This window comes from Malus domestica, chromosome 16 (genome assembly GCF_042453785.1).
Source record: "Malus domestica chromosome 16, GDT2T_hap1".
NCBI classification, from domain to species: Eukaryota; Viridiplantae; Streptophyta; class Magnoliopsida; order Rosales; family Rosaceae; genus Malus; species Malus domestica.
Genome location: NC_091676.1, coordinates 23,473,055 through 23,488,039, shown reverse-complemented (window position 1 = coordinate 23,488,039; position 14,985 = coordinate 23,473,055). Strand labels below are relative to the sequence as shown.

The 14,985-nt window shown below is 35.0% G+C and overlaps 1 non-coding gene across 1 annotated transcript; it reads left to right on the top strand.

Moving 5' to 3' along the window:
* The first annotated feature begins 8,810 nt into the window (after positions 1–8,810).
* Positions 8,811–8,917, top strand: LOC139193253 (small nucleolar RNA R71). Its single transcript, XR_011577649.1, has one exon. It is a non-coding gene; the product is annotated as a small nucleolar RNA R71 (small nucleolar RNA).
* Positions 8,918–14,985: the final 6,068 nt, after the last annotated feature.

Genomic DNA, 14,985 nt, shown 5'->3' with positions numbered 1-14,985 from the left:
CCCAAAGCTTTAGAAGCAAAGAGGCTAAAGACTCATAGATATTTGTAAACGATATTTCATGGTCATTGCACTGTTGAATCCAAATCCTATTGCTTCATGATCTGTGAATTCGATGATCAGAATCACTTGGAAATTTAAAATGCAATTCCTCATTTCTCGTGCATATGAAACTGAAACATCCCATCATTTCTATTTTTCAACACAATTTTCGAGACCACACGCTTGAATCTAGAACGTTTCATTTATTTTGCAATGGTTATTAGGCAAATCTACTACATGTTGAAACTTGCAAGAAGATTAAATGATATGTATTCTGATTTACTTATCAAGGCATGATCTTTGGATAACTACTGATACTCAAGGGAAACATCCCTTTCAGATATAGTTAGGAAAAATTGTGGGACCATGATTTTTCATGGTTAGAGTAAACGGGATCAGAATACGTTTACCTTAAAAGTCTGGTCATGGACTCAACAACTCCGACTAAATTGAGTTGTACAAACAGGCTAGTGATGTCACCATCATCCTGCGTTCCAAAAATGTAGGCAAATTCTACTGACTTCGTTAGGATTGACCATTCTTGTTTAGTAAGACACGAAAACTTGATTCGATTTTCTTGGACATTCCTACAATCTAGGGATGAACATGTGACACAAGTAATCGCACCCCTAAAACCAAGCAATATCTATCTCTAGATATCCTTTAATATTCTCCCAATGTAATACGGATTCCATATTCTTAAAGATCTCTCTCTAGACTAGTATAAATACAGTCATCTAGCACATCATTATGGCAAGGCTTAAGGTTTATAACACAATTGTTGATCTTTGCTTATTCTCTTGCCCTTTACTTAAGTGTTAGTATTGTTACTAACTTAACCGTCAGAGAGCCTTTGGCCGATAACTCACTGGTACCAAGGTTAATCCTGATTGTTTGCTTTCTTTAATGTGCATGAGCTGCGTGTATGGCACATTCGTCCACAGCGGTGAACAATTTTTGTTCTAACAGTGCCTATACCAAACTGCGTCAATCAGAGTCGGTCTTGAGATTTTGAGGCCTGGGTGACGTAAAAAAATGTGTCTTAACTTCATATAAGAAAAGAAAATTATTTGTTTTAACACGTAAGATTTCGATAAAATTATACTTAAAAAAGCACTTCAAAGTCAATAGTTTAGAAACATGGAAAAACGAATTTATTTTATATTGAGAAAATGGAACCAAAGACCCCCATTCTTACAAGTAGATAGACGATGAGTTTGTTTTCCTTCTGCTTACTAAACCTAAGTGCAAGTGTCACGAATCAGTATAAACTCGAAGTCCGAGTGTCATATTCCTCAAAGAGCGTTGAAAAGAATGTAGAATTATCAAGATTGAAACAAAGAACAATATTGAATAAGATGTAATTTTTAAAAAGAAAATCCAATCATATAAGAGCACTAAGACATTAGCGTTCCACCTTCAACATACATATGTAATTTCATTAATTTAATTCTTTTTATAACTTAATCAAGATGCAACATACAGTGCATCCGATCAGATGATATGGCAATTATAATTGTATTAAAACACGCACAAAAATATACAAACTCTAAATATGGTTGTTCCCAATAAACTCAGTAAAATTCCTTATAGGAAGAATTCCAAGCATAACCTGTACCTCCAGCACAAGCTATTAAGAAATAGTTCCGTCGAAATTACTAGATATCTACTAATTTATCTCAATTCACAAAAGCATGAATGCTGAAACTAAACCATAGGAAAAACATGTTTGAACCTATGAATATTAACAAACATTCATCAATCGACAAATAGAGAAAAACTATATATTAATTTGAACAAACCAATAACAAGAGTTTATTGTTGATACCGCAATTCGAATCAAACTAATAAAACCACATAGTAGTTGAAAGTTTTCCTCCTAGCCTTAGCTAGAGTGATTAGTTCTCCATATAACAATATAGAAAAATAATAAACTCTCAAAGTTACAGAAGAACAAAAACTGCCCCCAAAAACATAAAAATATGAATGGTTATATTGAGATTGCCGTAGCCAACCCCCATAAACCTCTTGAATAATGGTCATTGATAAGCCTTAATGCCATATTGAAATGGTAATGGCTGGCCGTTTCTTTTTCTTCTTCTTTGCCTTCTCCTTTCTTCATTTCTTTTCGGTAACCAACATAGAGTTAATCACCAATTTATTGTCTTGTGCCTCACCCTTTAATTGCCTTGCAACATTCTCATAGTCTTGCACATTAACATTAATATACCATCAGTCAAAAATTAAAACAAATTAGATATAAAACCTATTTGATCAGTTATACATGATAAAGCACAAATTTGATAAATTACTAGATAAAAACATGTAACGGGTATAATCAAAGTGTATTAGTCATGCACTTTTGAGCAATTATCACACCCCCAAACTAGCTTATTGCTAGTCTCTAGCAATTCAAGCAACTGAAAACATACTCTAGCACCAAACCAAAAACAAAATGTCACATGGAAAAATCAATTTCCCCTACATAACCCTCAAAGCATGTTATTCAAGTGTACATAATAATCAAGAACCTTAAGAAGCATAAAGCAAGCGAATCCACCATATTCTAGTATTAGCAATAATTTCTCAAATATCCTTGGAGTGTAGTGTGTGAAATAGCCATAACAATGTGATCCTAAGCTTCTTTAAATCTCAATACGAAAATAGGTGAGTCTCTCATAGGATTTACACTCATGCACTCAATATTTCTGCATTAATGTGGCACACTCAAGTGATCTCATAAAAACATGCCGCCATATGCTTGCTTGTCCACCTACTCACTATCAATATCATGTGACTACTTGAATCAAAGGTCTTAGTTAAGGTTGTAATGGGGCTTGTGGTTAAGGTTAAAAAGAAGAAAAAGGAATGGGAAAACAAAGAGCCTACGAAAATTAGTAGAGCACATGATGAAAAGAATTGACTGCACAGTGGCTCCACCAATATCTTGAACACTTTTCACTATTAGAGACCAAATTTCATTGTGTTGGGTCTCAGACTTCATTTCAGCAATATTAATTTTTTATTTTTTTAGAGAAATAGTATAAACAAGAGCCAGCTTAGATACCAAACACATATACTCCTTTCCTTTCAAGACTTTTCTGCTCTACAAACTTCCATATACTGAGGTAGGATATAGTATTTAAGCCTTATGGGTAAGGAGAACATGGGTCATGAAAGAACATGCTTATTTAGGCTCAAATGGTTATCTAAGGGATAATGTATGAGGGACACTAGCTTGTTTGGCCATGGTGGATATCCTAAATGCCTTCTTCATTTTCAAGTTATCACATGAATTGAAATATGTTTGAAAGGTTTAAAGCAAGTTCTAGAGATACATGTGATTGTGAGATCATACGCACAAGAATAAAAGTGATCGATGTATAATGTTTGAATCATATAGGCTCAAAAACTCACAAGGCTACATAAGATCACTATATTCACATATTAATCTTTAAATCATGCATTAGTTTCGCATCAAGATGACTATGTGCATTGCTTTTCTAAGAATAATTGAAAAGGGAGAGAGCGAATAAGAGAATAAAGCATCTCACTTAAAACATGCTCACTATTTCCTTAATTACCATGTATGAAATTTAATTCAATCTGATCATTGGGTTGAGAAACTAACAAAAATCTATTTAAAAACAGTAAGAAAAATGCAAATTTCTTTTTTTTTTGTTTTTTATTGGACTTTTTTTAAAAAAAATTTTAACTTTAAAAGGGACGAAAATTACATAAAATAAAAATAAAATGAAAAACAACTCAACATGTCGCCAAAAGCAAGTAAAATATACTTCTACTCCCCCCAACTTAAAATTGACATTGTCCTCAATGTTAATATTCATAAGAATAATAAGCAAGAAAGACACGCAATTTAAATGGAGAAAAAGACTCAGGAAAGAATACACCTGAAGGTCTAAGAAGGCTTTGAAATTCTTCCAGCAACTGGTCGGCGACACATTAATAAACTGAAAAAGAAACAAAACAAACGAAACAAAAAAATAAAAGAAAATATAGGCTAGAGTAAAGAAATCAGTCCTGATAAACAGGATCCTCCAAACCAATGGTCTCATCCTACAAGGCAATACTTTCCAAAAAGGGCTTAAGCCGATGACCATTAACTTTAAATACATTACCATTCGTTGGATCCTCGACCAACACAGTTCCAAAAGGAAAACCTATTTTCACGACATAAGGACCTGTCCATCTAGAACAAAGTTTACCAGGAAACAAATGCAACCTCAAATTGTACAATAGTACTTTCTGCAAAGGCTCAAAAGTTTTTCTCAAAATATTTCTATCATGGAAAACTTTCATTCGTTCCTTGTAAATTTTAGAACTTTCATAAGCCTCATTCCTAATTTCTGCCAATTCATTCAATTGAAGTTTTCTATTCAAACCAGTAGCATCCAAGTTAAAATTGAACATCTTAACAGCCTAGTAGGCTTTGTGTTCCAGTTCCACATGCAAGTGACAAGGTTTCCCATAAACTAGTCTATAGGGAGACATACCAAGCGGGGTTTTAAAAGTTGTACGATAAGCCCATAACGCATCGGTTAGTTGGATAGACCAATCTTTGCGATTTGGGCTAACCGTTTTTTCTAAAATTTGTTTTATCTCCCGATTGGCAAGCTCAACTTGGCCACTTGTTTTGGGGTGATAAGGGGTAGCCACTTTGTGAGTAATACCATATTTTTTCATCAAAGCTTCAAATGGTTTATTACAAAAATGTTTACCCCCATCACTGATAATAGCTCGAGGTGTTCCAAATCGGAAAAATAAATTTTCTTTTAAAAAACGCAAAACCTTTGTGTGATCATTTTTCCGACATGGAACGACCTTGACCCATTTTGAAACATAGTCAACACCTACTAATATATATAGATATCCGAAAGAAACAAGAAACGGACCCATAAAATCAATACCCCAACAATCAAATGGCTCAATGACTAAAATTGGATTCATAGGCATCATATTTCTACGAGTTATGGCACCCAACTTTTGACAACGATCACAAGTTCGATAGAAAGCATTAGTATCTTGGAAAAGAGTAGGCCAATAAAATCCACATTGCAAAATTTTTGTTGTAGTCTTTTTAACAGAAAAATGGCCACCACATGCCTCATTATGACAAAAAGAAATTATGGTACTAATTTCATGATCAGGCACACATCTCCTAATTATTTGATCAGGGCAATATTTAAATAATTACGGATCATCCCAAAAGAAATTACGTACCTCCACTAGAAACTTCTTTCTATCATGCGCACTCCAGTGAATCAAAATCTCACCTGTAGCAAGAAAATTAACTATGTTAGCAAACCAAGGTAATTCTGAAAGAGAAAATAATTGCTCATCATGAAAAGAATCATTAATGGGTGTTGGTTCAGAAGAATCATCAAAAACCAATGTGAACAAATGATTCACCACCACATTCTCTACCCCCTTTTTATCTTTGATGGTGATGTCAAATTCTTGGATTAAGAGAATCCATCTGATCAAACGAGCTTTTGCATCCTTCTTAGTAAGAAGGTATTTGAGTGTTGTATGGTCAGTATAAATAATAATAGGAGAACCAACAAGATAAGCCCGAAATTTGTCCAAAGCAAATACTACAGCAAGAAGTTCTTTCTCAGCTGTTGAATAATTCATTTGAGCACTATTCAAAGTTCTACTTGCATAGTAAATGACATACGGTTTCTTATCCCTTTGTTGCCCCAACACAGCCCCAATTGCATAATCACTCGCATCATACATGATTTCAAAAGGCAAAGTCCAATCAAGTGGTTGCATCATAGGTGCAGAAGTTAACATGCCAATTAATTTATCAAAAGCAATTTGCCATGCATCGGTCCATTCAAAAGCAGAATCTTTTAATAAGAGATTACATAATGGTCTAGCTATCGAACTAAAATTCTTGATAAATCTCCTATAAAAGCCAGCATGACCTAAAAAGGATCTAACATCTTTGATGGTCTACGGAATAGGCAATTTAGTAATCAATTCAATTTTAGCTCTATCAACCTCAATTCCTCGAGACAAAATAGTGTGGCCAAGAACAATTCCAGATGAAACCATAAAATGACATTTTTCCCAATTCAAAACAAGGTTCTTTTCTTGGCAACGTGTTAAAACTTTTTCCAAGTTATTCAAACAATCATCAAAAGAATCACCAAACATAGATATATCATCCATAAAAACTTCAAGAAATTGCTCCACCATATCACCAAAAATACTAAGCATACATCTTTGAAATGTAGTGGGAGCATTACATAATCCAAACGGCAATCTATGGAAAGCAAAAGTACCAAAAGGACATGTAAATGTAGTTTTATTTTATTCGTCAATGGCAATTTCAATTTGATAATAACCTGAATAACCATCCAAAAAGCAATAAAATGCATGCCCAGCCACCCGCTCTAAAATCTGGTCTATAAAAGGCAAGGAAAAATGATGTTTTCGAGTCACGAGTTAAGTTTTCTATAGTAAATACACATACTCCAACTAGAAATGACTCTAGTAGGAACCAATTCATTTTTATCATTTTTAACTATAGTTAAACCAGACTTTTTCGGAACGACTTGAGTAGGACTCACCCACTGACTGTCAGAAATTGGGTAAATGATACCCGCAACCCACAATTTTAAAACCTCTGTTTTGACAACTTCTTTCATGTTAGGGTTCAACCTACGTTGTGAGTCCCGAGATGGTTTAACACCATCTTCCAAAAATATTTTGTGTGTGCATACAAGAGGACTAATTCCTTTTATATTAGCAAGAGTCCATCCAATGGTAGATTTATGGGCAGTCAAAACCTTAATTAACTTACCTTCCTGCGAAGAGTTGAGTTCGGAAGAGATTGCCACAGGGAAAGTGTCATCTAGCCCTAAAAATGCATGCTTAAGACTTGTCGGTAATGGCTTGAGCTCTAATTTGGGCACCTCCACACTAGATGGTATGACTTTTGATAGTGGTGGAAGCTTTCAAACTTAGGTCTCCATCTATTCACTTCTTGTACCTGACAAGAATCAAAGACACCAACAATTTCAGTTATTTTAGTATCATTTTGTGCATCATGATTCAAAAGAAAAAGTTCTAAATCATCTTCAATTTGACTCCTCTCAAACTGTCCATGCATTGCAGTCAAAATGAAATTTACTACCTTGCATTCATCATCTCCATGTGATTGCTTGAAAACATTAAAAATGTTAGCCTCCATTGTCGTATTTCCAAAACAAAGTTTCATTATCCCACTCCTGCAACTTATGTTAGTATCACATGTAGTTAAGAAAGGACGTCCTAAAATTACATGAAAGTGATTTTCAGAGTCTAGAACATGTGCAGTGTCCAAAACAATAAAATCAACAGGATAGTAAAACTTGTCTACTTGGACTAACACATCCTCAATAATCCCTCTTGGAGTTTTAATAGAACGATCAGTTAGCTACAGTTTTACCTGTGTCTGCTTTAATTCACCAAGACATAGCTGCAAATACATTGAATAAGGCAGTAAGTTCACACTAGCGCCAAGTCAAGCAAAGCATGATCAATAAAATGATTTCCAATGACACAAGACAAAGTAGGACTTCCTAGATCTTTATATTTTGGTGGAATTTTTTTTTGCAATACCGCACTCACATGGGCAGATAAAAACGCAGTTTTCTTCACATTATGCTTTCTTTTATAAGTACACAAGTCTTTCAAAAATTTAGCATAAGCGGGAACCTGCTTAATAGCATCTAACAAAGGAATATTTATCTTTACTTGCTTAAAAAGCTCAAGAATATCAGAGTTATAAATAGCTTTCTTTAAGGGTTGTAAAGCTTTCGGAAAAGGTACAGGCACATGATATTCCTTGTCATTTTCAAATTCTTTGAGCTTGTCAAGTTTATCATTACTTTTAGTTTTCTCAACCTCCTCAAGTAAAAGTGTCATATCAATTATTTTACCATTCCTGAGAGTAATTGCAGACTTAGTATGCTCAAATTCGATATCAATTGAATTAACACCTTTAGGATTAGCTTGAGTGTTTGCTGGAAATCTTCCTTTTTCATTAATTGACATAAAGTTAGTTAATTTCGAAAGTTGACTCTTTATTTCTTTGTTTTCCTCAACAAGTTAACTAAACAATGAATCAAACTTTTGACCTAATGCTTGAACAAGATCTAAATATGATTGTTTATGTTGAAACGAATTAGGAGTAGAAAATTGGTGGTTAGAAGCACTTACCTGAGGGTACGAGTCATTCCTCCAACGTAAATTAGGATGATTTATGGTTGCCGGATTGTATGTCTCTGAAAAAGGAGTATACTGCTTCTGATAGCTTCCAATGGCAGCACATCGTTCTTCATAAATTCCTTTCATTTCTTGCAACATTTGACAATTTTTAGTGGAGTGACCAATCTCACAACAAACATCACAAATTTGATCAACATCAGATTGATAAACTTGTTGAGGTATATTAGATTTTCCAAATTTTAATGCAGCTACCTCTTTGGCAAGATTATCATATTTTACTTTCAATTCATCTTCTTCCCTCAATTGATAAATTCCTTTACTACTAGAAGATGTGGAAGGTTTAGAGCGATCAGTGCTCTCAAGTGGGTTAGGACCTTTCCATTGATGGGTTTTTTTAGCAATTTGATCTAGGAACTCTAAAGCATCATCAGGTTCTTTTGACATAAATTCCCCATTACACAGACTTAAGAAATTGACAATCTCAAGAGATGAGACCCTTATAGATGAAACTAGCAAGACACCAGTCTTCAAAACCATGATGTGGGCACAAATTCAAAAGATTCTTAAATTTTTGCCATGTTTGATACAATGATTCACTCTCTTTTTGAGAAAAAGTAGAAATTTGTTGCTTTAAAGTCGTAGTCTTATGATCCGGAAAAAAAATTTGAAAAAATTCATCAGTCATTTCAGACCACGAACAAATAGACCTAGCCTTTAATGCATACAACCAACTTTTTGCTTTGTCTTTTAAAGAGAATGGAAAAAAAATTTAATCTCACTCCATCCAATTGATCATGTGCAATATTATAAAAAGTACTAACATCATCCTCATATTCCCTAACATGCACATAAGGATCTTCATTTTCTAAACCATGAAAAATAGGAAAAAGATGAACCATTCCATATTTAAATTCATAATTTGACATATTGGTAGGAAAAACAATGCATGAAGGAGATGCAACACGAGTTGGATGCAAATAGTCTTTTAATGTTCTAGGGGGAGGGTTTCCCTCGCCATCAATAACTGCACGGTCGGCCATGTTGACAAACTCACTATCACTCTCAAAAAGATCTCCAAACAAAGTTTCAATTATAGTTTCTGAACGCTTAGCAAATCTGCCTCGGTGATCACGATATCGCATGAAAATTTAAGAAAGAAAACAAAGAAAAAATAAATAATTAAAAAAAACAAATAAAACTAAAACGCAAACAACAACCAAATAAATAGAAATAAATGGAAAGAGTGTACCGGTGGAGGAAAATTCTGCGCTCCTCGCCAAATCGCACCCCGGCAACGGCGCCAAAAAATTGCTTGCTAAACCCAAGTGCAGGTGTCACGAAGCAGTATAAACTCGAAGTCCGAGTGTTGTATTCCTCAAAGAGCATTGAAAAAGAATGCAGAATTATCAAGACTGAAACAAAGAACAATATTGAATAAGATGTAATTTTTAAAAAGAAAATCCAATCATATAAGAGCACTAAGACATTAGAGTTCCACCTTCAACATACATATGTAATTTCATTAATTTGATTCTTTTTATAACTTAATCAAGATGCAACATACAATGCATCCGATCGGATGATATGGCAATTATAATTGTATTAAAACACACACAAAAATATACAAACTCTAAATATGGTTGTTCCCAATAAACTCAATAGAATTCCTTATAGGAAGAATTCCAAGCATAACCTGTACCTCCAGTGCAAGCTATTAAGAAATAGTTCCGTCGAAATTACTAGATATCTACTAATTTATCTCAATTCACAAAAGCATGAATGCTGAAACTAAACCATAGGAAAAACATGATTGAACCTATGAATATTAACAAACATTCATCAATAAAAAAATAGAGAAAAACTAGATATTAATTTGAACAAACCAATAACAAGAGTTTATTGTTGATACCGCAATTTGAATCAAACTAATAAAACCACATAGTAGTTGAAGATTTCCTGCTAGCCTTAGCTAGAGTGATTAGTTCTCCATATAACAATATACAAAAAGGAGAAATTAGGTTTACGTCCTTCTTTTTGCTACTCCATTGATTAAAATCCTATTCATTTTAAATTTTTGATCAAGGTCCTTGGATATTAATAACATCATTAATTATTTGAATAATAAAATATTTTTACTTTTAAATATATTCCTTTAGTGTTAAAAATTTTACAATTAGTACGTTTATATTTATGGCTAAATTTTTTATCATATATTTTTATTTTTAGTTTGTACCTATTTTTAATTTGTACCAATTTTTTTTTTCATTTTTAATTTGTACCCATATATTAGTTTCTTTTTGTGCCCATATTTTTTAAAGTTTTATTTGTGTTTGTATGTGTATATCATCACGTGATATTGTATATTTAATCAATGATAGAAAAATTACATATGGTATATTTATGTTTTATGCCTAAACTTTGTATCATATATTTATATTTTTAGTTTGTACCCAGTTTTAATTTGCAACATTTTTTTTTAAATTTGTAGCATTTTCTTTTTAGTTTTATTTTGTACCCATGTATTAATTTCTTTTAGCGCTTATATTTTTTTAAAATTCATTTGTACTCATATTTTTTTAATCTTTTATATGTACCCTAATTTATTTATAATGTTCCCATTCTTCTTTATTAATGTACCACTTTGTTATATGTGAAATGTACCAATTTTTTTTTTTTTTAAATGTACCAATTTTTTTAACACTATGGATACATTCTTTTGCCATTTATTATTTCTTATTTTTACATAGTTTTTATCCATTTATTCAATCAAAATGTTTGAATTTTTTTATTGTAACCGTTTCTAATAGTATTATAATGAGGGATTTTAAATTTATAGGATTATAAATCTCATAAAATATCAAACAATTAATGTCAAAAATAGAAAAATATTAATATTAATTGTAATATAATGAGGTGTACAAAGTCAAGGGAATTTGATCAAACTTTGAATATCATTAAGGTTTTAGTCAAAGAATGTTAAGGATTAGGGACAGCATCCAAAGTATCCCATAGAAAAATAATAAACTCTCAAAGGTTCAACTCTCGTTAAAGGCAAATTTGAACAACATTATTGTTAGTCCATTGTGAGGCTAAGCCCACCCTCCTCCTCTTTAGTGTAGAGAATATTGTTTGTTAAAAATATATATATATATATATATATATATATAAAACATAGAAAGTAAGAAGAAACTAAACAAAAGCAAATGGCTTTATTATATTTCTTTGGACTACAATAGGAGCTCAAGGCCCGACATTTCTCTTTATAGAACGGACGCGCAACGGCTTTGGTATCCAATCGTACTTTTTGACATAATCGCTATGCTTGATTCTGTACAAGTATATTCCATCCTCTCTGGCATTCCATATGCAATGGACCCCCCCACACTCGTTAATAAGTGGATCCTCAGAAATATATGCTTCAATTTCGACTGGCCAACCACGGAGTTCATGCTACAATTCTAATAGGTGTTAACTACAGAACGAAATTCAAATTCAAGCTGTTCTCCCTTGGTAGAAAGAGTGCGATCAATTACATCATCTGCAGAATAACAATGGACGTCCAGTCGTTTAGCGTCGAGATCGTTGACAACGCGCACAAAGTGCTTCTTCCCAGGGAATATATCCGAGGTACTAGGGCAAATGGAGAAGGCAAGAAAGAGTAGAGAATAGATGAACTGGCGTAATATTGTTCCCTTCATTTCACTAATTCTCAATTTGTTTTGATGTAGTATGCTTCATTCCAGCTATACGTTTTTATAGCAAAAGGATGCAATCTGTTTCTTGTAAAGAATAAATTTTGGTATATCCTATATGGTATTTTAGGTCTCGTTTGGTATGGATGATTGAATTGAAATGAATAGTCCAATACATTCTTGAAGATTGAGGAGACAATTTTCATTTTTAAGAGATTGAGAGAATTTTTACTTTTTCTTTTATTTATTTATTTCGTTTATTTATTTAACAAACGATATTATCTACATAAAGGGGTAGGGGAATGTAGCTAAGTCTCACGATGTGCTAGTAATAATATGATTCAAATTCACCGTTGTCGAGAATCGAACCTAAGACCTCTAACTTACAAGTGAAAATAAATACTAATAAACCGTAGAATTAAGTGACAAGAGATTGAGAGAATTAAACATGAAGAAAACTTATCCTTTAAATCCTCCATCATTTTGAGAATAATTGAAATGTCTTATCCATTTCCTGCTCCTATTAAGTTGATTAGACATGAAGAAAACTTATCCTTTAAATCCTCCATCATAAAATATCCAACTTGCGGTCCGCCCCCCCCCTCCAAAAAAAACTTCAAACACTCCATCTTTTCTCCCATCTTTTTCTTTAATAGATTTTTTTTATTTATTTTTTTCTAACAAGATAGTGAGAATTTTTTAGGGTGCGTTTGGTACGCAGACGGAACGGGATGGGACGAGACGGAACGGGACGGGAAGGGACGGAACGAAGGTGTAATTTTTGAAAAAGACATGGGGTATATTTGTCTTAAAATGGTAAAACATTGCGTTCCACAAACGTGGAACAAACCCGTTCCAGGGGGGGAGGTGGGATGCAAAAACACTCAAAATCTGTCCCGTGGAACAGCCCGTTCCACCCATTTTTGGCGCACCAAACGCGGGACGGAACGTCTCGTCCCGTTCCGTCCCGTCCCGTCCCACGTACCAAACGCACCCTAAAGGAACATTGACTGCCATGCCCATTGATCGGATCACAAGTACTTTTGCTGGAAGGGGTTGTGGGCGGAGGTTTTTTGCAAATGCAGTTTGCGACAGGGCTGCTGGCGGGCACTTGAGTTTCATTCCTGGAGGGGGCTGCAAAACCTTTGCGACTAGTAGAATGTGTTCGTCGCAGGAATCTCCTGGCGGACGAGCACACAGCTCCCCTGGGAGAATGGCGTCGGTTGAGGGTATCTGTCGTACTTCTGCTTTCTTCTCGGGCTCGCTCGGGCAAGCCTTTGTCGGGCAGATCTTGGTCGGGCAAGACACACTTCGGGCAAGGCTCGTCGGGCAGTTCTGAAAGAGAAGGACAGAGTTAATTTGAAAGGGTGCCTTCGTGGGGCCTTAGATGTAGGCCTTAAGGCTCACAATCAAGATTAACTTTGTCGTGCTCAGGCGTGCCACTGCCATCTTCAGTATGGCAGATGTTGAATGGGTGTTAAGCTTTGATTGAATATGTATACACCCGAGAAACCAAGTTAGATATAACAGGTGCCTTTGTGCGGCCTTAGGTATAGGCCTTGAGGCTTCCTGTCAAACTAAACCAGCGCTTGGATGTATCATATTTGGTCTTTTATGGTTGCCCGAGTCTTATCACTATTATACTTTTGATTATCTGAATCCAAGAGGTAGGACGAACCCAAATGAGTGCCTTTGTGGGGCCTTAGGTGTAGGCCTTGAGGCTTTCTATCAGAATTCACTCCCTGCTTAAGCCTTTTCTATGAATCAAAATATAATAGCAACAAAACGGAGAAATAGACTGATTACTTGCGCCCCAAGTAACTTCGGACTTCTCGCTTATCAAGGATTGTCGTGGATGGGTTGAGTCCACATAGAGTTCTTTTTTATGCCTTGAGGCCAAGGACTTTTAAACTGATCTTTAAATTACATGCGCGCCGGGCTTGAGACTTAGATCTGATTTGAACTCTGACACGATTCAGATCGGATCCAAGTGCTGAAGACTCATTTTCATTATGACTTTGGTAGAAATAACTTGTATATAACTGGGAATATATAACATGTTATTGTGCTTTTAAAAGAAAGAAAAGACAAAGACAGAGCAAAGATAGTCGGGTAAGTTTGAACCTTATCGGCCAAGGCTGAACTTCTTACAAAATCTATCTTTGTGGCTCTGTCAGAGGTCTGAAAGCTTTTAGAGGGGTTGACGGGGGAGAAGAGGATACAAAATGAATCGATACCACCATGAACAAGGTAGCAGAGCTATTACAGGGGTTTGGGAAGGTTTATCCCGAATGGGATGAAGGCTTGTGCTGACTACAGCTTCGTTGAAGGCAAATCTGGCTTGAGCAGAGTTTTGGCTTTTGTTTGTTTGTTTGAGTGTCCTTAATTCTGTCTTCTCTTCCTCCTTTTATAGACGACTTCAGCTTGGGTTCCTGTAGCAATAGAGGTTGCCCGAATGCGGTTTGGTGATGACTCACTAGCTTTTTTACATGAATGCCACCAATAAAGTACTTTATTGGGCTGTGCAGTGACTGAATTTGTCTTTTGAGCTTCTTGCGACCTTTAAACTGCCTTCTGGTTCTCTATAAATTCTGGCTTTGGAAACCCTTTTCAAATCATCACCTCTTCTTCATTTTGGTCTTCACCCTTCATCCACCTTGAATCCTTCCGTCTCCCCACTGAGAAATGGGTTCCTCAGGTTTTGAGTGGAGTTTCCTGAAACTCCCCTTTCGTGAGAAAAAAGAAAGTTTTCACCTGATGATTGCTACCTCCAACACCTTTGGTCGATCACCCCTCTACCTCCAACACCCTTGGTCAGGAGGTCTCCCCTTGATGATTGATCTTCCCACAACTTGTGGTGATAAGTCGGGCTTCATCATCATACATGGTGAAGATCTTGTGGGAGGGTCCTCTACCAAGCTCATGTTGGCCGCACAACCCGATCACCTGATTGGGTTCAACCAAGAAGATAGCGGGAAACCAGTTGAAGACACCAACACTTTCAGAGAGGATC